General features: G+C 40.2%; 1 long non-coding RNA gene and 1 pseudogene across 2 annotated transcripts; both read right to left on the bottom strand.

The window, feature by feature from the left end:
* Positions 1-176: 176 nt before the first annotated feature.
* Positions 177-4,508, bottom strand: LOC108511350. Of its 2 annotated transcripts, XR_005513055.1 has the most exons (5): positions 3,963-4,508; positions 3,778-3,813; positions 1,580-3,687; positions 437-529; positions 177-376 (listed from the first exon to the last, which is right to left on the bottom strand). It is a non-coding gene; the product is annotated as an uncharacterized LOC108511350 (long non-coding RNA). The 2 variants fall into 2 exon arrangements; XR_005513054.1 differs by having other exon boundaries at positions 437-3,687.
* A 296-nt stretch (positions 4,509-4,804) lies between these two features.
* The window catches only part of LOC103708231, a 38,533-nt pseudogene continuing 17,186 nt past the window's right edge, over positions 4,805-26,151 (bottom strand).

The following is a 26,151-nucleotide window of genomic DNA, read 5'->3' as shown; positions in this document are numbered from 1 at the left end:
ACATGCTAAAGGAGAATTCTTCACTCAAAGAAACAAAAAAGAAGAAGAAAGTAAACAGAAAAATGAGTCACCATGGGATTGTCAAAAATACTCCACTATTATTTGGAGCAAAGTGGCACGCTTGTTAAGCCTTTTTCTTGTTTCTTGGCAGCAGCAACTCTTATAGGCCTTTCTAGTTTTTGTTAGCAACATCTGTTATTAAGCTTCAAATAGAACAAGGTTTTACAAAGATCGTGTTTACAGATATGCGATGTCCGCGAGAAATGTATTGACTTGAGACATAAATGAAAAATGATGTCTTTCAGAAAGTCATACTGATACATTCCTCTCGCACATTGTTGAAGAGTATCCAGGTTTCTTGGAGCAAAACCAGGCCCTATTAGTTGGCATACTCCTATAATCTAAATTAATAAAGCCTGTAAATTAATAAATATACCTGAGATAACTGCGCTTTCTGCATGTTCAACACAGATGATCTTCAGAGCTGGATTTTTCATCTTGAAATATATGCCCACTTTGCCTGTTGTGTCTTTCCACATTTCAGGCCCCAAAGCGAGCAAAAACCAATTCCGATGAGCATAGGAGAAAACAGCAGATTCGAGACTAAGCTAATAGAAAGGTTATAGCTTAACCAAAGTAGAACAGTATAAAAAGTCAAGACAGATAAAGAAGGCCTGACATAGGAAATAGGTGAGAATGTGAACATCTTATAAAGACTAATCTTTATCTCATTCTACAAATTCTAGTATCATCTTACCACTAAGCTAATTTTCACAGGTGAATACATTTGAGTACTGTAAAATTAAGTAGAAAGGACCAACTTTTCAATTTTCATGGCAGGGAAGTGGGTTTGACTACAGTTGCTACCAGGTACGTATGAAACCGTCATATATTTCACATTATTCATGACATAATTCTGGAATACTATGCAAACAAATAGGTTAAGATTGCGAGACAAGATAGCCTTCTAAGTTACCATAATCATAATGAAGAAGCTTTCACATGGTATTTGGAGTTGGCCTTTCGCCACTCCATCTTAATATATTCAAGATACTCCAGTTAGTGACAGTTACATAACATAAGTATCTATATTAAGTAGAGCCTATTAATCCAGCCATGAGATTCCCCATGCTTATTTCATGCAAGGGGGGAAAAAAGAAAATGCAAATTGCAAACATCTTGTCCCGTGACGGACACTCCTAAACATGGGTTTGAAATGCCCGTCATCAAATTTCTACGAGAAGTGCTTCCTAAATTGGAGTGAGAACTAAAAGATATCGCCTAAAGGATGTAGAACTAGAGGTGGATGCCATGCAACCAATGTTAGGAAAGCGACAAAAAAAACTGGTTACCCGATCAACTTGACATCAAAATCAGACTACTACGCTACAAAGAAGGTTTGAAGGAATAAATGAAAGAACAAATGAAAGAAACTGATGATAAAAGAAGGAATGCTATTAGAAAGAGAGAATTTCTGTGAATCAAAAATGGCGATAGGACATTGAACAATTGTTTGTGCAGAAACCTAGACGGTAATAAACTGAAATGGTGTAAAAAAATTATTCCCTAAAAAATGTACCAGTGCTTGTGAAGTGTGCTTCAGGATTTGCTGCCTTGTTGAGCTGATCAAGGGACATATACATTTGGCAATGTTCTCCTTTTGACTGCTCTACCCTTTGACCAGCCCCTGAAACCCGAAGTTTAGGATCTTGAAAAGCATTTGTAGCAGCACAAATATTGTTTAGATAAAATAAGGGATGATTCTAGAAGGAAAAAAGGGCAGTTTAGTATGCACTCAGAATTTGCTTACAAATAAAATAGCTACTGCAGAAAGCATGCACCAGCTAAGGCTTTTGTGATGCTTTTCGCCTAATACCTAGATGCATTATTATCTAAGATATCATGAAAGCCCTCAAAATCACTATACCATTTTAGAAAGAGAAATTGCATAGCACAGCCAAAAATTTCTCCATGCATTACTACAATGAAGCTCACTTAGATTTCTAAAGTGGATTAGAGCAAGTCCATATAGAGCTAACATAGGCACAAAGCTCCAGTAAAAAAAGATAGAAAGGAGTCAATGAAGGTGCTCTAGGTGTATTATGAAATGCACCAATAGTGCCAAAGTGTAGAAACAAGAACGTTGTTTGGTCATGGCACTAACAAGAAGAATCATGAGGCGATTTCCCTTAATGGCGTGAAACTTCACATAGATCGCCACTGAACTGTTTGAAATGCTGAGGGAGAAAAAACACATGGTTGATCAATTAGAGATGCAATTTAGTCAATTTATGTCCATGAGAAGAGAAGGTAACCTTGTTTTTTGATCTCAATGAACACATGAAAATGGAGGTTTGAAAACATAGTAGTGGAGGCACCAGTATGGCAAAATTGTGGCATATGCAACAAGGTACTAAAGCTGCATTTTGGTGCAAGGCCAAACTCAATCAATCTAAAAGTTAATCATAGTATTTCTAGAGAATTTGTAAGTTGAGATTTATTTGGTCCATGTTCAAATTTACAAAAGGCAAGATGTGAGCCCCAACCAACTAATTCACGATTGCTGGCTTGAGTTTTTTTAATTTCAATAAATCTCAAGTCTAGGAGCAATTTGGAATATAATAACGTTTAGGCAAAACCATGCACACCAAGAAATTGTTTTTATATTTGAAAATATTGAAAAGCACAACTATCTTACCTCTCAACAGTATACAGCAAGATTTTGCCACATTTCATAAAAAAACCCAAATTTAGGATAACTGTCCATAGGCAAACAGAATTAATATTAATATTCTTTTCCATTTCTGAAAGCAAAGATTTTGGGCCTAAGCTTTATCTCATGTATAAAATTCTCAGAAGACAGTGAATTATGAGCTTATGACTAAAAATGATTTCTGATATACTTTTTAAAAGTATTAGTATTTTATATTTTCCAATATCTTCTTTGCATTTACCAGTATTTTCCTTTATCTTAAAAAATATTGACCAGACCCAAAGATTTTCAGAAACATCAAAGATTTTCCTCCCACTATTTCTCCACTATTTCTCAAAAGAAGGGGGAAAAAAAACAGAGAGATTTTCACTATACTGAAATTCATTATTGGCAAGAAACTAGTAAGATCTTGTCTTTTGGGAGATGCAGCTTCTTGGATAACCAATTTCATGCTTCCCTCCAAAATACAGAGACCCAATATTTGAATCCCCAAACACCTCAGAAATAATTTAATATCCAGACTAAGCCAAATGCCTGCAAATGGGACGCGGAAGTCCTTGGGGGGAAATATCATGAAAGGACTGTAGATTTCTAAGAACGACATGAGAAATGCCTTCAATGGAAAGAATATCAAACCTTCTTGACCAGCTTTAAACATTTTAATCACAATCAATTCGATATGCTGTCTACCTGTTCTTGATTCCAATGAACCCTTGATCTGATAGCATTTATCAAAACCTACAAACCCAAAAAGAAACACATCAATTCTACCACAATAATGAACAAAAAAACATCATAACAAGAAAAACCAATTGAGAAACACACGAAACAACTTCTCTCATCATGTTCTTTTGTTTTTCAACCCAAATTCAAATGAAGAAAACCTCTGAACAAGTAGATCCAGACAGAGCCATATATCTTCACGGAGAGAGAGGAAAAAAAAATTAAACTGCTTCACCAGTCTTAGGCTTTGTCTGCATAACAGAAACCCTCCAGTTTTTAACTTCTCAATCAGTTTAAACACAAAAAAAAATACAATCAATAGGACAAGAAACAAGACTCACATCAATAAACAAACCCTCGAAATACACTGATCAAACCTGGAAAACATCAAGAAACAGTAGACCAAGAAAGGATAAAAAAGCACTCGCATCAAGAAACAGCATACACGGCTAAATCTATCACGAGCTTAGAGTTGGACCCAAATTGAAGCTTAAAAGAAGCCGAGCAAAGCAAGAAAGAGGGATACCTCTGTAATGCCGGAGGCTATCTTCTCCCTCCCGTCGTCTTGCTCTTGCGGCGAGGAAGAAATTATCAGCGAAGGAAACCCTCCCTCGCCCCTTCCCATTCCCTCGCTGCTACTGTTGAAAAAGAAAGGGAATTTGTTTTATTATTTTTTTTAGGGCTACTCCTACTGTGCTTATATTTACAGATGGAGGTCGTCCGAATTCCGAACGTTGAGAAAACTTAGGCAGCACGTCACCGTTCTCAGTGCCGGTTATAAGCGAGACGCCGGGTGGCGCGTCCGCCCATTTGAAGTGGTTGTATCCTTCGTGCCCATCCACCGTTGGATCATCCACTGGTCGCTTTTGAGAGCTGTGCATGCGGATGACGGAGTTCGGAGAGCTTTGAGAGCTGTGCAGTGGGTGATCCAGCGGCGGATGGACGCAAAGAAACATGAATCCTTTTTTCGCGTGAAGGATACAGCCGCGATCCCCGTTTTTAAGGGCGAGGGCACAGAACGAATGCACAAATCTGCCTCCAAGCAAGTATGCACACATCGCGTCCGCACTGGGATTAAGACAAATTAGGGTCATTATGAATAGTGCTTTTTTTTTTTTGGGGGGGGGGGCGGGGGGGGGGGGGGCGGGCGTCCATGCTGCCCGGCGCACTTGTCAAGCCACCAGCCTACATGGCACTAACGTGGCGAGAACGCATCTATTCTGTTAATAATTTTTTTTATGTCATTTTTTATTAATTAAAATGTTGTGATATGAGATGTAAAGCCTTGAATAGATCAGCAACATCAATAAAGCACAAAGTCATGGCTGTTAGACCAGAAGATCTTTAGATGATATCTAACCAATATCATTGTTTACCAATATATATATATATATATATATATCATTCGAAACATTAATGTGATGCCTGAATAAAACTAGGTACAACATCTACATCACGCAAAACGGTAAGTTTATTTGACATTAAATAAGATAGGAAGATGAGCAGCAAGGATAAAAGGCGACGTTCGCATACACTGCATACACATGGGTGTAGGGGTAGAATATGGTGATCTGATGCAAGATCCGCGCAAAATGCCGGTTTAGAAAGTCATATTAATGCATTCTTCTCTGACACTGTCAAAGAGTTCTGTGCTCAATGTATCTTTCGCCACCACTAGGAAACATTGTTACAATCATCTTCCCACTGTTTTCTTCTCTACTCGCAACCTGTAAACACTTCAGTCAGAAGAATGGTAGGGAGTGGAAATTGTGAAAACCGGATAACAGAATCCACAGGAAATATAACAACCACCTTTAAGCAAGCCGCTAAATTGGCTCCAGAAAGATTATGCCAGACAAGCAAGCCTTCTTCTCTTGCCAACCTTCTAGCATAAGTCATTGCTTTCTGCTGTGGATACAGCAACGGCCTCATCAAATGTACGCGGTGTCCAAGTTTTCTGGAATAAAACCTGGACCTATACCCTGGATATTGTGTGATTCCTGGATTGCCACCTGCACACCACCATTGGAATCGATAGTCATGGGGCGCCCATCTTCTGAATAAACATGATAAAAATGTTTCTATCCCTATGTTTGGAAATATCCGAGAGGACATTGTTCACCGAGAAATTTCACAAGATTAAGCTTATGCTTATCAGCATTCTGCCTCATGGGCAGGTAGAATTTGTGTCTTCATGAATGAAGAACCAGGGTACGCAAAGAAACAGTTTCCAAATAAAGCGCATCAGCCAAGATGTGTGATACATGAATAAAAATGGCAAATAGATGTAAGCTCATTGAAGTGAAACAGGTTTATGCAAAATACAAACTCTATCATTAAGAAACATCCAATTTTTAAGGTCAAGTTGTGAAAACCTCTAGGACTGACAAATGTGAAACCGAAAATGCAGAAATATAGCCCTAATAAGACCCAGCCCTCGTAGTCATATGGCAATGAAAGAGGCACAATGAGCATGGTATCTGATATGGAGATAAACAACTACTCATCATATTTGTATGCTAATTCCTACATAATCAGTTCCCTTGTCACATCACCACCTGCAAATGGTAACCTGATCTATAAGGACCATTTTTCACCAAGCAATCAGAATTCAAATGTTGGGAAACATCAGATGCCAATTGCAATGGAACAATTCCTCGTAGAATAGGCTTCGAGGGACCCAAAATGTTATATGAAGAAAATAAGTCTATCCAACCTAGTGATTTGGAAAGAACATCAAGCACAACTGTTCTCATAGGTTGCACACAAAGCATTGTAAGCTCGTGGGCACATCATAGATATCGCATGAGGGAATAGTGATGCTGGTCATAAGTTCAAGTGTTTGCCCTCTGTTAAATAAAATACAAACCTTTGTCATCCATATGCTAGGAGCTAAGGCTGATTAATACAAATTATTCCAGTTTAGCAAATTTCATCCACTGCCAGCTGGTTCTCAAAAGTTTCTAAGAAACAAGAACGTCTTATTGTCTTATTTGCTACATAGTACAGGGCATTACTAGTAAGACACATATCCAAAATGGGAGCCGGAGTTTTTAATATGATCATTTAATATTTGGGTCTGCCAAGCAATATATTTAGATGTTATGCAAGTTGCTTAACTAAGATCCATTTTCTTGATATTCTACGGACTATGTTGGAGAAGGAAGGGGAAATTACATCAGAGCAGTTATGCCCACTTTACACAACCAACGGAAATTGTCATTTCCAACTATTCTAGCTACATTGGGCACATTCTCAATTATCAGCTGCAGAAAATATCCTCTCTCTCTGTGTGTGTGTGTGTGTGTGTGTGTGTGTGTGTGTGTGTGTGTGCATGTCAGTGATAATAGCTTCTTGTTGATAAATATGAAAGAAGTAATAAAATTGGTGGAAGGAAAATTGCAAGAATTGGAATTGCCCTAATAGTACCAATGCAAATAAGAAACCCTTTTAGAACTAGAGACTAATAAATTTTCCGGCCAAACAAATAATCTTCCTCTCTAAAGGCTATTTTGAGGCAGACATGTCCATTTGAGGTGTGTATTACTCATTTTGAAGCTGACTTCAAGCCCTACAAGTTTTTTACATGATTTTATCATTTTCTTTTTTTAAGATTGTTGGGTTGGGAATGTGGTGTTTTAGGGGGGCTATCTTAGTTGGTAGCTTGTTTGGCAAGTATTACCATTGATGCTAGGATTTGTTTTATCGCCTTTTAGGTAGAGTAATGTCCATACCAACCATTTTGTGGTCAAATGGATGCTGTTAAAGCAGTAACACAAAACATGAATTCCTTAAAAACCCTGAATTTCAGGTTGCTTTATTTGTTTGAAAGTGATGATATTACTGGGTATAAACCCCTATAAGCTAAAACAGAAAAAAATCCTACCTGAGATAACTGCACTTTCAGCAGGTTCAACACAAATGATCTTGACAGACGGTTTTTTTTTATCTTGAGATACTTCCCAACACCAGTTACAGTGCCTCCTGAACCAGAACCACATACAAAAATGTCCACTTTGCCTGCTGTGTCCTTCCATATTTCCGGACCTGACAATCATACAAATAGAGGCAATATATTTATGCTAATATTGAGGTGAGGCATAGACAGAATATTATGTAAAGCAAGATGGGTAAAGGTTCCAAATATAGAAAATGGTGATAGCATAAATATCCTTGATAGACCATATTTCTATTTCTTTCTAGAAAAGTTGGATCATTAACTCATTCAAGCTAATCTTCACAAGTAGATACAATGGAGTAAGCACCAACTTTCATTTTCACAGAATATGTTTATAAACCAACATATATATCACAATCTTATGGAACAAAATTCTAAGCAACCAGGTAAAGTAAACAGAGTGTCACACCACATTCGGAACAAAGAAGGACCTCTACTGGTACTTGTAGTTGGGCTTTCTGAATCCTGTCTTATTATATTGAGTAGGGATGCAAAATTGGCCAGCCTGCAGGCTAACTTTTACACTGTTCAGCCAGGATTTTGGGCCAGCTACATGATTGCAAATCCCTGTCCCTGACCCGGGCCATTTGCATCCCTACTTCGAGGGCCTTTTGGTTTTTACGAGTGTCTATGGTCTTTAAGATGATCCTCTACGAGTGGTAATTGGCCTTAAAAATTAACTATCTATTTAAATCATTGTATCAAAGATAATCCTTTGAATAGGCAGGTAAGAGATGTATTGAACCCCTAAACCCCTACTGCATTTCATATATATACTTGGCTTCTGCAACCCTTACATTTTCCATTCTCTCTAAGTTCTAAACTTCCTAAGCCATTCGACAATAAAATTCATTCATATGTTTCATATGTTTAACTCATAAGGCCCCTCTAAAATATATTTATTAACTTCTAACTATTTCACAACATTTTATTTGAATAACTACAACTCAATTTCCTCCTCACCACTGCCTCCTAGAGGAAGCCCATTGACAAGATCTAGTGTTTCTCATATTGGGGCAAAGAATATAGATAAATTGCAATTGGAGCAAATATAAAGACTAAAGTGCACTGATCCAAAAAGGAGTCTTAGACTAAAATTCATGGTAAGTTTTCCTTATTCAATCTTTCAAAAATGGAATGTTCAACTTTCCTATGCAACTGAGGCAGGAGAAGAACCTAGTCAGTCAAATAATGCACTAATCTATATCCCCATAATCAAGCATATTTATTTGATGATTATCATCGAACATTTATTTGTTAGAAACATGATTCCATCATGTTTAAGGATGTTAAAGCTCATCAGGCAGATATTTGTTAAAACATATGTAACCAGGCCATAACAAAAAAAAAAGGTTTTTCCAACCAATTTTAGGAGGATTATAAATGTTATTAGACTAGCTATCGGGGAATGAGAATTCATAAAGCTGTGACCCCAAATAGATGGGACAGGGATTGATGATTACATTATTAATTTTAGTGATGTTACCATCCTGCCACATCAACAAAGGCATTTTGATCATTACGCTCTTAGAGTGTGAGTACCTCAATGTGTCATTTATAACATAGACTGATAGACATATAGCTAGATAAGGAAGACCATATCTCATTCTTCTCTTCTTTCCTCTTTTTCTTCTTGTCCTACCACATAGATTTGCTGATTTTATTCATATCTCATAATATTGTTTCAAATAAGTTATGGGAGGAAACACCACTTGCTGATTTTAGAAAGCTACGGATGCTCTCCTAATTGATTTCAGGCCTTCAAAGCTTCTTATGATTCTCACTATATCTTGTCCAGTGCTCTGGGAATGAATCAAACATGTTGAGGTGGATTGACATTTTAAATGACACAAATGCACAACATCTTTATTTCATTCTAATAATCAAGTGGCCTTTTTTTCTGAGGGCCTGGGACACAGTGAAGGGGAGTATCAGAGAACATAAAAACACCGATCCAATGGATCCTTTGAGTTATCTTCCTACCGGCTTTTCCTACCTCTATCTGTTTCTACTCCATGACTCAGCCTATTTATTCCCCCCCTTCTCCCTAAGCCCTTTCCCCTTTATTGTTCCTTTTGAGGCATCTACACTCTGAACTGCCAATTAGTTGTCCCCTTAACAGATTATTATACTTCTTCCTAAATCTATACAAAGGATTTCCAATGATATATGCCCCTTAGCTTTGAGCTTGCTGCTAGCCATATGCGTAAACATATAGTTGATACCATGAGAAGGGCATTGGTACACAAAACCATCACGTAAGTTGAAAAAGAACAATAAAATACAGATTTCAAGCTAAATTAATAACTTAATCATGCTATGTAATATAAAAACATCAGGAAAGAAATCCACTGATGAAAAGAATAAGCACATATGAGCAAACAAACGAGCATGGAGGAAGCCAACAAGACATAATCCATTTGAAAGCACCCTGAGATTACTTGAGCTTCAAACATAAGTAAAGATAGAGCAAGAATTGCACCAATTCTTTTCACAAATGTATAGAGGGAATGCCACATTTTGGATTTGAAACAAGAACCTCTCTCCCCTAGTACTCAGAGGAGTGTCAACCAACAGACCCATGTCATGTTGGCAAACTGAGAATTACATTAACCAAACATCAAATAACTAAATAGCTCGATAAATGTGAGGATTACAGTAACAGAATTGGATATTTAAGGCTCCCAAGTAAAAACTGATTCATATCTCACCAGAAATTATCTTTCAAAGATTAAATATTTATGACGCAAAACTTTGAAGGGGAACAAAAAGATAAACTAAGAAAGAGGAGGAAAAAGAAGGGGGCAAAGGTGACACTGCATGAACAAATTTGGGGAAACCTTCTCATCTAATATACAAGTGAAGCATTGTGATGAGAGCACAAAAGTGCGATCTACATATCACTTAAATTAATATTATTGCTAACAAATAATGATAAAAGTACTGCATTAATATTATATTGTTGTGGGGTGCAGGTGATCGTAAATCAAAGTTAAAATGCGCATCAGGTCCAAAAAGATGCATCACCGCAGGTGACCAGCCAACCGCATGGGTCAACCCTAGTTGCACACTAGAAGGAGGCTAAGTTCAGCCGTCCAATTCACTGCAACCAAATCCCAGCAGCCAGCAGCCCGTGCATCTCATCCCGATGGAGCCCTCGTGCAACCCATTCTCTTCTCCCGCGTGTGGATTTTCCAAGTCTCACTCATCCCAAATCCTCAGCTTCCTTCCCGCGTCATCCTCGCAATTCCACACGTCCGTCTGAGTCCGAGATCCCGCATCCCAGCTCCATTTTCCTCCTTCCATTCGCCGTCTGGCTTCTGAGCCCGTGTGCGATCCCAGCATCCCGTGAAGCATCGCAGCCGTCCGCTAGTCTTCCGCACCCGTGATCAACTCCTTCCCGCGATGCATGCCAAGTAATCCGCGGCCAACACCCTCTCCGCGTCTGTGAGCCAGCGTTGGATCCTCCCCACGTCCGATTTTCCGTCTTCCGCGTCCATTCTCAGCGTTGGATCCGCCCGCGTGCATATCCAGCATCCTCCCAGCGTCCGTGTCCAACTCTTCATCTTCCACGTTTGCTTCTCCCAAGCGTCCAAGCCTCACCCGTCCGAGCTTCATTTCCAGCTCATCCACGCCTAGCATTCCCAGCTTTCCGTGGCCAAAGAAAGAAACCAGAAGCAGCATTTCAATCATCCGAATCCCAGAAATTCCGGCTCAACATTCCGGATTGATCCCAAGCGCCCGCGTCCATGATTCACTTCCCGAATTTCACCCGTTCGCGTGCAATCCTCCGCTATCAGCTTCTTCCCGTGACACATGCCAAAGATCCTGCCGCAGCTCTCATCCATTACCATCTCCCAGCCGTCCGCCTCCTACTCAGCGTCCATTCCTCTCGTGTCCATCCATCCCTTCCACGTTCCCAGCAAACGAGATTTAGGGAGATTCATTTGATTCGTTAAGGAGGAGAGTGGGATATATAGGATATCTCTCGCTCAAGGGGAGTGGGCTCTCATTTGAAAGAGGAGTCGGGAGCCATTGAAAAATAAAAAGAAGAGAGAAACAGGGGATGCCCTATTTCCGAAAAGAAGAAAAGAAAAAAAAAAAGGGGAGAGATGCTGGCGCTTGTAATGGGAGGCTAACTTCTTTGGTCAAGGGTGATGGAAGATCCCTGGCTTATTGCTTTCATGAAGTAAACTCTGAACTTTGATTTTAATTAATTTACATCTTTTCATATGTTCTGATTCTCTCATATTTATTTATTAAATAGTTTAGTCATGTTTTATATTTATTGATGCACGGATCACTCTGATATTTGATTTGTCGTAGACATAACTAGCACGATGAATGCTTAGATATTGAGTTCCTGTATTCAATCGATATATTTCATGATTAAAACTATTTTATTTATTCAATCCTTAATCGAGAATCGTCGAGTTTATTTGTTGAAAGTAATATTGTCAAGGAGGATTCCGGATCCCTAGCCATCTCCATATTATCGAACTTACTCTATTAATTAGTTTCTCTAAACTTTTATAAACCATCTGAAATCACATCTGAAATTAAACTGATAATTCATAGACCACTCCCTGAGGAATCGACCTCGGACTCCCGAGTTTTACTGCTTATGCGATCTCCTGCACTTGGGAGATTAGTTTCGCGAAAGCATTTTTGCGAACACATCAAGTTTTTGGCGCCGTTGCCGGAGAACGGCTGATTTATTAGCATACTTTCAGATCCAATTAGAGATTTAGTTTAGGTAAGTTTCTGTTTTCTATTAATAAAAAATAAAAATAAAAAAAGGGGAGAACTTTAAATTTCAAATATCAGAATTCAAATTTCAAATTTTAACTAATAAAGAAATAAATAATTTGCTTGATCAACTATTCAATATAATTTAATGTCACGTCATAAAACATTAAAAAAAAAATCTTTTGATTGTTGCATATAGTATAAGGCATTAGCATAAAATATTCTAAGGGCTGAACCCATTAAAAAAAAGATAAGATCGGAATTTCATCACTCGTCCTTAGCCCAAAAATCACCCCAGTGCATAAATATCCTAAGCTTAACTAAAATCAACTAGACGTTGGCCCCTAAGGACATTCGAGCTCAATAGGACGAAGACCACCGAAAGTTGCACCAATTTCGCTCTATGGCCCAGTCAATGTCTAGGCAAGCTTTGTCCCTTTAAGGGAGACAATCTCTGTTCGAGGAAAGTGGGTTTTAAGTGGGACCTTTGCTAAACACATCGTGACCCCTCCACTTACCTGGTCGACTAGGTTACTAGACCGGATTGAAGGCTTAGGTGCCCTCTTCAAACCAGTTAGGAGCTGTCTAGAAATTTAAGAAAAATATTAGGAATTAAGGTGTAATGTTTTGATGCATGCTTGATTGTGAATAGATTTTTGTTTTACGGTATTAGGGTGTCGTTTTAGATATCTTTAGGTGGTACTTGTACTTACAAAAAAAAAAAGAGAACTATTTTGCATGCTAAAGTGGAATAGGGACAACACCAGTCGATTAAATCGTACAACTTTAGATCATCCCTTAGGACACATCCCTGAAATTCCTTCGCAGTATCTCACACCTTGTGAGATGGCTGATTTAAATGAAGATGCAGGGAGTCACCACGATCGAGAACGTGAACCCCATGTTATGACTCTGAGACAATACCTACAACCGACTAGGACTAGTCAGCCTTCATGCACAATTTTTCTTGATAATGTAGGACATTTTGACATCAAACCAAGGGTAATCCAATTGCTGCCCAAGTTTCATGGGTTAGAGTCCGAGAGTCCGTATCTTCATTTAAAGAATTTTGAAGAATTGAGCATTACATTTAGAGTGCCGAACGTCACCGAGGATGTCCTCAAGCTGACGTTGTTCCCTTTCTCTTTAAAGGATAAGGCCAAAACATGGCTAAACTCCTTGCGACCTAGATCAATAAGAACTTGGCAAGATATGCAGAGAGAATTTTTGAAAAAGTTCTTTCCCGCACAAAGGACCAACTTTTTGAAAAGACATATCAGCAATTTCCAACAAAAAGACAATGAAACATTTTATGAATGTTGGGAAAGATTTAAAGACCTCTCATGCCCTCATCACGGGTTCGAAACTTGGAGAACTATTAGCTTCTTTTATGAAAGTTTATCTCCACAGTTGAAACAATTTGTAGAGACCATGTGCAATGGTAGATTTTTAGAAAAACAACCTGATGAGGCGTGGGAGTATTTGGATTTCCTTGCTGAGACTGCCCAACTTTGGAATAACGGGGATAGAAACAATAAGTCTTTGCCTAAGCCTACTAGCTCTGTACAGGGAGGCCTTTACAACCTCAGAACTGAGGATGATCTTCATGCTAAAATGGCAGCCCTCACTAGGAAGGTAGAAGAAATTAAGCTTAGGAAGGTTGAGCCTGTCAAGACTATAGAGCTTAGAAACGAGTGTTGTGGTATCTGCGATATGTCTGGTCATACCACTACAGATTGCCCTACCATACCGGCATTCAAGGAAGTCTTGCACGATCAAGCAAATGCTATGAACTCCTGATAAGTGCTAAATAATGAATAAAGTTATCTATTTTACATAGCACTTATTATTTTTAGGCACATATTTTAAATTTAAACATAAGAAAATGTGTTTCCCTTCATCATTGCATTATTAAAAATAATTCGAGTTTGCTTGATTTTATTGGTCGAATCTAATGTATGCAGGTCAAGTCAAACTCAATTGAGATGATCCTTGAACCCAAATCGTATGCACCCTGCAAATTAGATCCTCTCAGATTTTGATTCAGCCATTCATCCCAATTCCTCTGCATCACATCTCAGCCACTTGCATACGCGTTCACCCATTAAAACAAGTCCCCTTCATTCCATATTTCAACCTCCCTTGTCATCCTAGACGTAAGCACGTTCGAATCCAAACCAGCTTAAATCCTCATTCGGTGTGTCCACGTTTCTAGCTTCCGACCCCTCTTCCAAACTAAACAGAGTCCTCTCATATCCAACCTTCCTCTTGTTCCAAATTCCTCCCGTTCACGAACAGATTTCAGCACCCCGTATGCCTCTTCCGGATCCCCTAATCCCAGCCGTTAACGAAGTCCCAAGCTACTTATCCCGTATCCAGCTTAATTCCCATGCTTCCCGCATTCACATTCTCCAAGTATCCCACGTTCGGCCGACCCATTAGATCTCCTGTTCAAAGACCAAAGCCAATCTCCTCCGAATTACGTCGACGAACAAATCCCATCTTTTCCGTGATCAACTCCAAGAACAAACTTCCTCTTCTTCCGGATCAATCTCACGGTCATTCCGTTCGTAACTTCATCCAAGATCATCCCCTGTTACGCATATCTCCCAGCGTCTCAATCCTCTCAACGTTCCACCATCCGCATGGATCCAGACCCCATCCGGATTTCCTCCCAGCCACATCCAACCATCGGCAACATCCCAAAATCAGATCTCAGCCTTCCTTCAATCTCACGTTCCTAGCTTCCGCATCATCCTTATCCCACGTTCCTAGCTTCTGCATCCCCTGCATCTGAGAACAAGTTCGTCTTCTCCGAAAATCAAGCAGCCCAGCATCCGCGGTTGATCCCAAAAATCCCATGTGAAGTCTCGAATCCCGCTCTCATCCACGGACGAGCTCATGCGTGTATCTCCGTGTCGTCCACATCCTCTGCAGCATTCCTCCCATGTGCATTTCATTCGGATCCATGAACAGAGCCTTCCACATAACAGAGTTTCCTCTTCTTCCGTGATCCAACTCCATCCGCAAGTGATCTCCCGCATCCAAGATCTTCGTCCGTGATGAAATGGCATCAACTCCTCTTCCGGATAAGATCATCTCCCAGCTTGGATTGGTTCCACTCCCACGGATCAACTTCGTTTGCATCTTCCACGCGTTCCTCCTAGCTTCCTCTTCTTCATCGAAACTGAATCCCCTGCTTCAACTGTTCCGAGTTTCACATCCACGGATCACAGCCAGCAGCAGCCGTGGATCAACCTCTCGCGGATCAGCATCTTCAGCCGTCCAACCTCTCTTCCGCGTCTTGCCCGCGTCTGCGAAACAGAGCCGTTCAGCCGTCCTTATCTTCCCATTCGGAAGACCATATCCACGTGATGAAACAGGGGGATTACCGAGCCTATATAAGGAGAGACTTCTTTGATCAGGGGGCATCTCTTCCGAGGCTGAGTTCCCACCGAAGTAAAAAGAAAAGAGAGGATTTGGGGTATTGTGGGAAGAACTTCCCACGGAAAAAGAAAAAAAAAGATGAAATGCTGAGGGAGTCCCACGGGAGAGGAAAGAGCCGGAAGGGAAAAGAGAAGAGCCAGTCACAATGAAGGACCTCTGCGCTGCTGCTGTCGTCCACGATTCCATGGAAGGCTGAGCTCTTCACTAGGGTTGGATGCAGCCCTAACAAAGGGCCAAGGGTTTTGTATTTTTGATTTCTATTCTTGAAGTTGTATAAACTTTATTTTGTTCTTAATGAATATTTTATTTCATCTCATATTTAATTTTGGTGATTTTAAGTATGACGTTTATACAATTGTTCTTCATGATCACTAAGTTAATAAAAGATCACCCATGCTTAGGGAAGATGCAATGTCCTGCCACATTAGTTTAGGGTAGACATTTCATGCCAACCGAAGATGGATGTTCCTAAATTACTTTTGTGAGATTTTATTTAAATGCTTATTAGGCTTGTAGCCAATTTGCATGTTAATCCAAGAATGAATTAAAATACAATTAATCCTTGTTGCTTTGTTAGTGGTGAACTTCTTGCCCTAGGTTCCATCAAACTGATATCATTTTAATTGCATTTCTTATTAAATTGCTTAGTTTAATAGTCTTCACAAACTCTCTCTTTCACATTATTTTTAAGAAAACAACTGTACCCCAATCCCTGTGTATCGATACCCGTAATCACTATCCTACCAGATACGTGCTATTGCGTGGTCTTTTAAGTTGACTATCAATTTTTTGGTGTCGTTGCCGAAGATTGAAAGCACGGTTGTTTTCTTTTTATTTATTTATTTTTATTTGTTTCTTTTTAGCGATTGGATACATCTACTTCCTTATATTGCTATATTTTTGAGATATGCTAATCATTATTTGTTTTTTTTAGGACTATCGAAAAAAAAAGAAGGAAAGAATTCTGGACGACTAGAGGATACGTACGGAAAAGGTTTGATCAATTAGCCTACTGCAATTGTTGCTTGGTAACCTCTAAACCTCTCCTGTCTTTTCTCATGCATTTGAATCCTTGTTATGATTGTTTGATTTAATTTGAGCAAGGCATGTATGATTGCTTGACACACCACTTAATATATCATGCACATAGTAAGGGCAATCACCCCAACAAGATAAGAACTGGATTTCATCACCAGATTCTTGCCCAAATTAGGTGAACCACTTCTCACATAGCTATCACTTTAATTAAAATTAATTAGACGTTGGCCCCTAGGAACATTCGAGCTCAATAGGACGAAGATCACCGGAAGTTGCACCAATTTCGCTCTGTGGCTTAATTGATGTCTAGGCAAGCTTTGTCCCTATAAGGGAGACAGTTCATCTGTTCGAGGCAAGTGGGACCTTTGCGAATGCATCGTGACCCCCTCACTTACCTAAAAGCTTACCTGGTCAACTCAGTTCATTAGACCGGATTGGAGGCTTAAGTGCCCTCTTCAAATAAGTTAGGAGCTGTCTAGTGATTTTAGGGCAAATACAAGAATTTGATGTGTTTTCCTTTTAGTGCATGCTTGACTGTACTTGACTGATTAGAAGAGTATTAGTGTATGCTAGGGTGTCGTTCCAGATCTCCTGAATTAGTACCTTTTGATTCTGAAATAGAGCATTCTATTAGGGCCCTTCGAGCCGAAATCCGCACCTATAGAACCATAGGATCTGCTCCACCTGTCGAGATGGCTGAAGAACAATCCAAGCTGTTAAAGGAGTACTTTACTCCTTCCATTTATACCTCTCCATCTTGTATCCGACTATCTGATACCACTGCTGCTGTACAGTTTGAAATTAAGTCTAGTGTCATCCAAATGCTTTCCTCTTTTTATGGACTCAACAATGAAGACCCATACAAACATTTAGATGAGTTCCTTGAGATTTGCACCACTGTCAAAATTCAGAACTTCACTGATGATGCTCTGAAACTTAGATTGTTCCCTTTCTCCCTTAAGGATAGAGCTAAGCAGTGGCTCCATTCATTAGAAGCTAATTCCATTCTTTCATGGGCCCAAATGCAACATGAATTTCTAAAAAAATATTTTTCCATAGGAAGAACGAACCAATTTAGGCGTGCTATCACGAGCTTCTCCCAATCTGACGGTGAAGAATTTCATGAAACTTGGAAAAAATTTAGAGACTTACTCCGAAAATGCCCGCATCATCAAATACCCAAATGGCAATTAGTGCAATGCTTTTATGACGGATTATCTGAACGAAACCGTCAGATGATTGATGCTTCTTGTGGGGAAACTTTCGTGCTTAAGAATGAGCATGAGGCATGGCAGTTGTTTGAAAACCTTAATGAAAATTTCCTCCACCATGCCTCCTCCGCTCGTCAAGCACCCTCGAGTTCTCAAAGAAAAGGGACCATATATGAAGTTAGCCAGTCCATAGGTCTATCTGACAAAGTAGATGCACTATCCCGCAAGTTGGACCAGCTAATGTCTAGAGAACAGCTTCCAAACTTTCCCCAAGCACAAGTTTGTGCTCTCTGTTCTAGCCCGTCTCATCTTATTCATGAATGCCCTTCGGCAGCTCAATTTTCTGAATTTGTGCAAGAACAAGTTAATGCAGCCCAAGCACAGTCCCGACCGGGTAATGATCCATATTCTAACACTTATAATCCGGGATGGCGCAACCATCCAAACTTCTCTTGGAAGCAACAGACTCCCAATACCTCCCAACCTTATTTCCAAAACTTTCAACCCTTCCTGAATGTTCATCCGAACCGACCTCCTACTCACTATTCACAATTCCAGCATGTCCCTCCTCCACCCCAGAGAGATACTGCTTTTGAGCAGAAAGTATTAACTGCTCTTCAAGGACTAGAAGCCAATACACAACTGTTGCACTCACATACCCAGTCGATTGCCAAATTAGAAATCCAGCTAGGGCAGCTAGCGAGTGCACTAAATAAGAGAGAGGAAGGCAAGCTTCCAAGTCAACCAGTGAGTAACCCGAGGGGGCAGTACATGGCTCAAGAGACTCACCTGAATGATGTTCACCATGAACAAGCTAACGCCATAACTACCTTAAGAAGCGGACGCGTAGTGGACAATAAGGTTGGAGAAAAAGAACATAAGGAAAATGAAAACAGGAGTCTGACTGTGCCTAAAGAGAACCCAAACTCTTCTTTGTCACCATCTAGTCCATTATCGACCACACCTCTTACACCAAAGGCCCCTTTCCCTCAATGTCTAAAAGCACCTTCTCCCTTTGGCATGAAAGGAACTTCGTTGGAAGAAATAATGGAGGTCTTCAAACAAGTCAAAATCAACCTCCCTCTCCTTGATGCCATAAAACAAGTTCCGTCCTATGCCAAATTTCTCAAAGACCTTTGTACCCAAAAACGAAAATCTAGGACACATGTGCCTAAAAAGGTCTTCCTAACTGAACAAATAAGCTCCATCCTCCAACACAAAACCCCTCCTAAGTTCAAGGATCCTGGTGCACCTACCATCTCTTGCGTGGTAGGAGACAATTCTATTGATCAAGCACTATTAGATTTAGGGGCAAGTGTTAATTTTCTTCCTTATTCAGTATATGAGAAGTTTGGATTAGGTGAATTAAAGCCTACTTCGGTGTCCCTGCAATTGGCTGATCGATCTGTTAAAATACCACGAGAAACAACTGAAGATGTCCTAGTCAAGGTAGATAAATTTTATTTTTCAGTCGTTTTCATCGTCCTTGATATGGAACCTGTGCCGAACCTTAAGAAACAGATCCCTATGATTCTTGGTCGTCCCTTCTTAGCTACAGCCAACGCATGTATTAACTGTAGAACTGGGGTGATGGATATATGCTTTGGGAGCATGAAAGTCAAACTGAATGTATTCCACGCCTCTGATCAACCCGAAAGGAAAGATGAGTGCTTCCTAGTAGACAAAATGGACGATCTTGTAGAAGAAGCCCTTCCCTATATTATGGCAGATGACCCTTTGGAAGCATGTTTAGCCCATTTTGATATTGATAACTTTGATTTAGACAAAGCCATAGAAGAAGTCAATGTCCTGCTCGACAATCCGTCTTCCACGAATTCTCATCCTTGGCAAATCCGATATGAACCTCTTCCTACCCTTTCTAGTGCGCCACAGTGCCCCTCCATCGAGTCCCCTCCCAAACTTGAGTTAAAGCCACTTCCGGTAACGCTTAAGTATGCTTTTCTAGGACCAAAAGACATCCTACCTATAATCATCGCGGCTGACCTGTCGGACAAACAGGAAAGTCAACTTTTGAGTGTGCTAGGGGAACACAAACATGCAATTGGATGGTCCGTAACCGATCTAAAGGGGATTAACCCTTCCATCTGCATGCATCAAATTCACCTAGAAGAAGATGCGAAACGTACCCGTGAAATGCAAAGGAGACTCAATCCTAACATGAAAGAGGCAGTCAAGAAAGAAGTAGTAAAGCTGTTGGATGTCGGAATCATTTACCCTATCTCTGATAGCAACTGGGTGAGTCCTACTCAAGTAGTACCAAAGAAGTCGGGCATTACTGTAGTTGAAAATGCAGAAGAGTTGATGCCCACACGCACGACCACTAGCTGGCGTGTTTGCATCGACTATAGAAAGCTTAACTCCATGACTAGGAAGGACCATTTTTCTTTGCCTTTTATTGACCAAATATTAGAAAGGCTAGCCGATCAGAGTTTCTACTGTTTCTTGGATGGGTATTCTGGATATAACCAAGTGGTCGTGTATCCCGATGATCAAGAGAAAACCACTTTCACATGCCCATTTGGGATATTTGCGTATAGGAGAATGCCATTTGGATTATGTAATGCACCTGCAACATTTCAACGATGTATGATGGCAATTTTTTCTGACATGGTAGAAAAATTTCTGAAAGTATTCATGGATGATTTTTCAGTATTTGGCCCCTCATTTGATTGTCTCAATAATTTAGCTCTGGTTCTAAAAAGATGTAAGAAGACCAATCTAGTGTTAAGTTGGGAGAAGAGCCATTTCATGGTTCAAGAGGGTATAGTCTTGGAACACATTGTGTCCAAAAGGGGTATTGAGGTGGATAAAGCAAAAGTTGATCTTATTTCTAATCTTCCTCCACCCAAATCTGTGAAACAAATCCGTTCTTTTCTAGGCCATGCTAGTTTTTACCGACGCTTCATTAAAGACTTCAGCAAAATCTCTAGGCCCTTGTGCAATCTCCTTGCCAAGGATACACCCTTTGTCTTCAATGAAGCATGTAAAGAGGCCTTTGAAAAGCTCTGATCTAAGTTGTCTACAGCACCTGTCATACAACCTCCCAATTGGACCTTTCCATTTGAACTTGTGTGACGCTTCTAACTATGCCATTGGGGCGATTTTAGAGCAACGGCTAGATAAGTTACCTCATGTCATCTACTGCGCTAGTAAGACACTCTCAGATGCACAATTGAACTACACTACTACTGAGAAAGAATTACTAGCTGTAGTATTTGCTTTGGACAAGTTTCGGTCTTATCTCTTAGGGTCCAAGGTTATTGTATTCACTGATCAATCTGCTCTCCGGTACCTTCTTTCAAAGAAGTACACCAAGCCTCGCCTAATTCAATGGATCCTGTTGTTACAGAAATTTAATCTAGAAATTCGTGATAAAAAAGGCACCACAAATGTTGTAGCGGACCATTTGTCTAGAATCCTTCTCGAGCCTCCTCATAACATTTCACCACTTCATGACTCCTTTCCAGATGAACAATTGTTTGAGGTACAACAAATGAAAATACTTTGGTTTGCCAACATAGTGAACTATCTTGCCGTAGGACAAATTTCCGATCATTGGTCCAAGCAGGACAAGGATCGATTCTTTTCGCAAGTCAGGTTCTACTTTTGGGATGATCCAGACCTGTTTAAGTACTATCCTGATCAAGTAATCCATCGATGTGTGCCGAAATGTGAATTTCAGAGTATTCTTGATTTTTGTCATACCCAAGCCTGCGGGGAACATTTTGGGGGTAGAAAAACTGCAGCTAAAGTCTTACAAACTGAATTTTATTGGCCCTCATTGTTCAAAGATGCTCACAATTTTTACCAGACTTGTGAGCGCTGTCAGCGAATGGGTACAATCACTCGTAGAGATATGATGCCACTTAATCCCATTTTAATTATAGAAATTTTTGATGTCTGGGGTATTGACTTCATGGGTCCTTTTCCGCGTTCTTTTGGTTTTGAGTGCATTCTTGTCGGGGTAGATTATGTCTCGAAGTGGGTAGAAGCAATTGCCACTAGGACTAACGATCACAAGGTTGTGGTTAAGTTCTTACAAATAAATATATTTAGTCGCTTTGGCACACCCCGAGCTATCATTAGTGATGGGGGATCACATTTCTGCAACCAGCTTTTTGAGGCTTTGGTTCGCAAGTACTCAATCACCCACAAAGTTGCCACCCCGTACCATCTCCAAACAAGCGGGCAAGTTGAAGTTTTCAATAGGAAGATAAAACACATCTTAGAGAAAACAATACGTCCTGATAGGAAAGATTGGTCTCGAAGGTTAAACGATTCTCTCTGGGCTTATCGTACTACCTATAAGACTCCTATTGGCATGTCTCCCTACCGACTGATTTTTGGTAAAGCTTGCCACTTACCGGTAGAACTTGAGCATAGAGCTTTTTGGGCCATTAAAAAGTTTAACTTTAATATGGCCGCAGCTGGTTCTAACCGGAAACTTCAACTGAACGAGCTTGAAGAGTTACGCAATGAGGCGTATGAAAATGCCAAAATATACAAGGCAAGGACTAAGACTTTTCATGACAAATACATTAACCATAAGTCTTTCGAGCCTAATCAAAAGGTTTGGCTATTCAATTCTAAATTGCGTCTCTTCCCTGGTAAACTTCGCTCTAGGTGGGATGGTCCCTTTTTAGTTAAAAAAATTTTTCCCAATGGTGCGGTAGAAATTCAAAACCTCAGTGATGGTCGTGTCCTAAACATCAATGGTCAAAGATTGAAACCTTATATAGAGTGTTGCAGACGGACAATTGATTGAATCCTATTTATTAGGATAATTAAAGATGCACTGCGTCTGGCTGAAGACATTAAACTTAGCGCTTGTTGGGAGGCAACACAATTCTCAGAGGTTATTTTTGCACATTTTCTTGTCGCATTTTTTTCAGGAGTCCTCATATTACTAATGTAAAATGCTTCTATCCTCTATATGCATCATATTTTCGTCCAAAATAAAATAAAATAAAATAAAAAAATATATATATATAATATTAAAAAAAAATATTGCGGACAATGTCTGATCTAGGTTGGGGGGTATAGGATTCGAATTTTTGAAGCAATTTTTCGCATTTTTGAATAAGTTTTTCATTCAAAAAAAAACTAATTTCTATGTCTTAGTGCTGAAATGATAAACACACAAAGTATATAAAATCTAAAAAGCCCAATGACTAGTCAGGAGTAAGACAATTTGAGTTCTTTTTATTAAAAGTTCTTTTAGTGAGTTGTAAGATAATTTTTACTTTGGAATTTCACAACACACATGGCCTGCACTTCTAAGGGTTAGGTTCAACATTATGTTGTTAAGTCTGGTAGCAACCTTGAGTCCTGATGAATCATACCTATCTAATTCACTATTATCCCATATTTATTTAAAAAATAAAAAAAGAGTGAATTTAGTCAGGTACATCGAAAAGGGCTACCTATCGTCAAAGGTCAGCGGGCTTGTGATGATGAACCCGAGCATAGGTCCGTAGGGGAGTCTTGATGCCCAACACCTTATGCCATCTGGTGTGGGAGTTGTTGACTGAATGCTCGCTACACGGAGAATCATTACAAGAGTAAAAGTGCATAATTTATTTATAAATACAAAAAAATAAAAAATAAAAAGAGAAAGAGAAAATAATATTGACCTTGAAAAAGACGATAGTGTGAAAGCCGTTGTTGTAAAAATTTGAGTAAACTGGAATATTACAGATAAAGCCCATGAGGTATTAAAGTAAACATCCACAACTCTCGAAATCTTGCAAGATATGATGATTTTGAATCAGTGAATAGGTCTTATCTGACCAATTCTTGGAAACTACTAGCTTTAGCAGTATTTTGGGGAACCGAAAGTCTTAGCTCGTGTATGGTCCAGATTTCACCGAGCACCCAAGTATAAATACGCCTTACAACTCTCCAACTGAAACTTAATGACTTCAACTTAAGTTGCATACTGACCTAGGATTTGGGCTGACTTAGTAATTAAAACTGTGCGCTTTTGAAATTCTTGACATTAAGGCATTTGAAATTAAATTTTATAAAACAATAAAATAAATTCTTTCGACAGCAGTTTGTGGGTAGCTGCACCGAAAACCCTCACGAGACAAAACTCGTCCACTAGAGCCACCTAGGGGTGTAAAGCCTTATTGCATACGGTAAATGCAATCGCGATGCCTGCGAAAGTGAGTTTTTATTTTGCTCGAGGACTAGCAAAATGTAGGTTGGGGGTGTGATAAGTGCTAAATAATGAATTAAGTTATCTATTTTATATAGCACTTATTATTATTTTTAGGCACATTTTAAATTTAAACATAAGAAAATGTGTTTCCCTTCATCATTGCATTATTAAAAATAATTCGAGTTTGCTTGATTTTATTGGTCGAATCTAATGTATGCAGGACAAGTCAAACTCAGTTAAGATGATCTCTGGACCTAAATCGTATGCACCCTGCAAATTAGATCCTCTCGGATTTTGATTCAGCCATTCATCCCAATTCCTCTGCATCACATCTCAGCCACTTGCATACGCGTTCACCCATTAAAACAAGTCCCCTTCATTCCATATTTCAACCTCCCTTGTCATCCTAGCCGTAAGCACGTTCGAATCCGAACCAGCTTAAATCCTCATTCGGTGTGTCCACGTTTCTAGCTTCCGACCCCTCTCCCAAACTAAACAGAGTCCTCTCATATCCAACCTTCCTCTTGTTCCAAATTCCTCCCGTTCACGAACAGATTTCAGCACCCCGTATGCCTCTTCCGGATCCTTCGATCCCAGCCGTTAACGAAGTCCCAGGCTACTTATCCCGTATCCAACTTAATTCCCATGCTTCCCGCATTCACATTCTCCAAGAATCCCACGTTCGGCCGACCCATTAGATCTCCTGTTCAAAGACCAATGCCAATCTCCTCCAAATTACGTCGACGAACAGATCCCATCTTTTCTGTGATCAACTGATCAACTCCAAGAACAAACATCCTCTTCTTCCGGATCAATCTCACGGTCATTCCGTTCGTAACTTCATCCAAGATCATCCCCTGTTACGCATATCTCCCAGCGTCTCAATCCTCTCAACGTTCCACCATCCGCATGGATCCAGACCCCATCCGGATTTCCTCCCAGCCACATCCAACCATCGACAGCATCCCAAAATCAGATCTCAGCCTTCCTTCAATCTCACGTTCCTAGCTTCCGCATCATCCTTATCCCACGTTCCTAGCTTCTGCATCCCCTGCATACGAGAACAAGTTCGTCTTCTCCGAAAATCAAGCAGCCCAGCATCCGCGGTTGATCCCAGCCATCCCATGTGAAGTCTCGAATCCCGCTCCCATCCACGGACGAGCTCATGCGTGTATCACCGTGTCGTCCACATCCTCTGCAGCATTCCTCCCGTGTGCGTTTCATTCGGATCCATGAACAGAGCCTTCCACATAACAGAGTTTCCTCTTCTTCCGTGATCCAACTCCATCCGCAAGTGATCTCCCGCATCCAAGATCTTCGTCCGCGATGAAATGGCATCAACTCCTCTTCCGGATAAGATCATCTCCCAGCTTGGATTGGTTCCACTCCCACGGATCAACTTCGTTTGCATCTTCCACGCGTTCCTCCTAGCTTCCTCTTCTTCATCGAAACTGAATCCCCTGCTTCAACTGTTCCGAGTTTCACGTCCACGGATCACAGCCAGCAGCAGCCGTGGATCAACCTCTTGCGGATCAGCATCTTCAGTCGTCCAACCTCTCTTCCGCGTCTTGCCCGCGTCTGCGAAACAGAGCCGTTTCAGCCGTCCTTATCTTCCCATTCGGAAGACCATATCCACATGATGAAACAGGGGGATTACCGAGCCTATATAAGGAGAGACTTCTTTGATCAGGGGGCATCTCTTCCGAGGCTGAGTTCCCACCGAAGTAAAAAGAAAAGAGAGGATTTTGGGTATTGTGGGAAGAACCTCCCACGGAAAAAGAAAAAAAAAGATGAAATGCTGAGGGAGTCCCACGGGAGAGGAAAGAGCCGGAAGGGAAAAGAGAAGAGCCAGTCACAATGAAGGACCTCTGCGCTGCTGCTGTCGCCCACGACTCCATGGAAAGCTGAGCTCTTCCTTAGGGTTGGATGCAGCCATAACAAAGTGCCAAGGGTTTTGTATTTTTGATTTCTATTCTTGGAGTTGTATAAACTTTATTTTGTTCTTAATGAATATTTTATTTCATCTCATATTTAATTTCGGTGATTTTAAGTATGATGTTTATACAACTGTTCTTCATGATCACTAAGTTAATAAAAGATCACCCATGCTTAGGGAAGATGCAGTGTC

This window comes from Phoenix dactylifera, chromosome 8 (genome assembly GCF_009389715.1).
Source record: "Phoenix dactylifera cultivar Barhee BC4 chromosome 8, palm_55x_up_171113_PBpolish2nd_filt_p, whole genome shotgun sequence".
NCBI classification, from domain to species: domain Eukaryota; kingdom Viridiplantae; phylum Streptophyta; class Magnoliopsida; order Arecales; family Arecaceae; genus Phoenix; species Phoenix dactylifera.
This window is presented reverse-complemented; position numbering and strand designations above follow the sequence as displayed.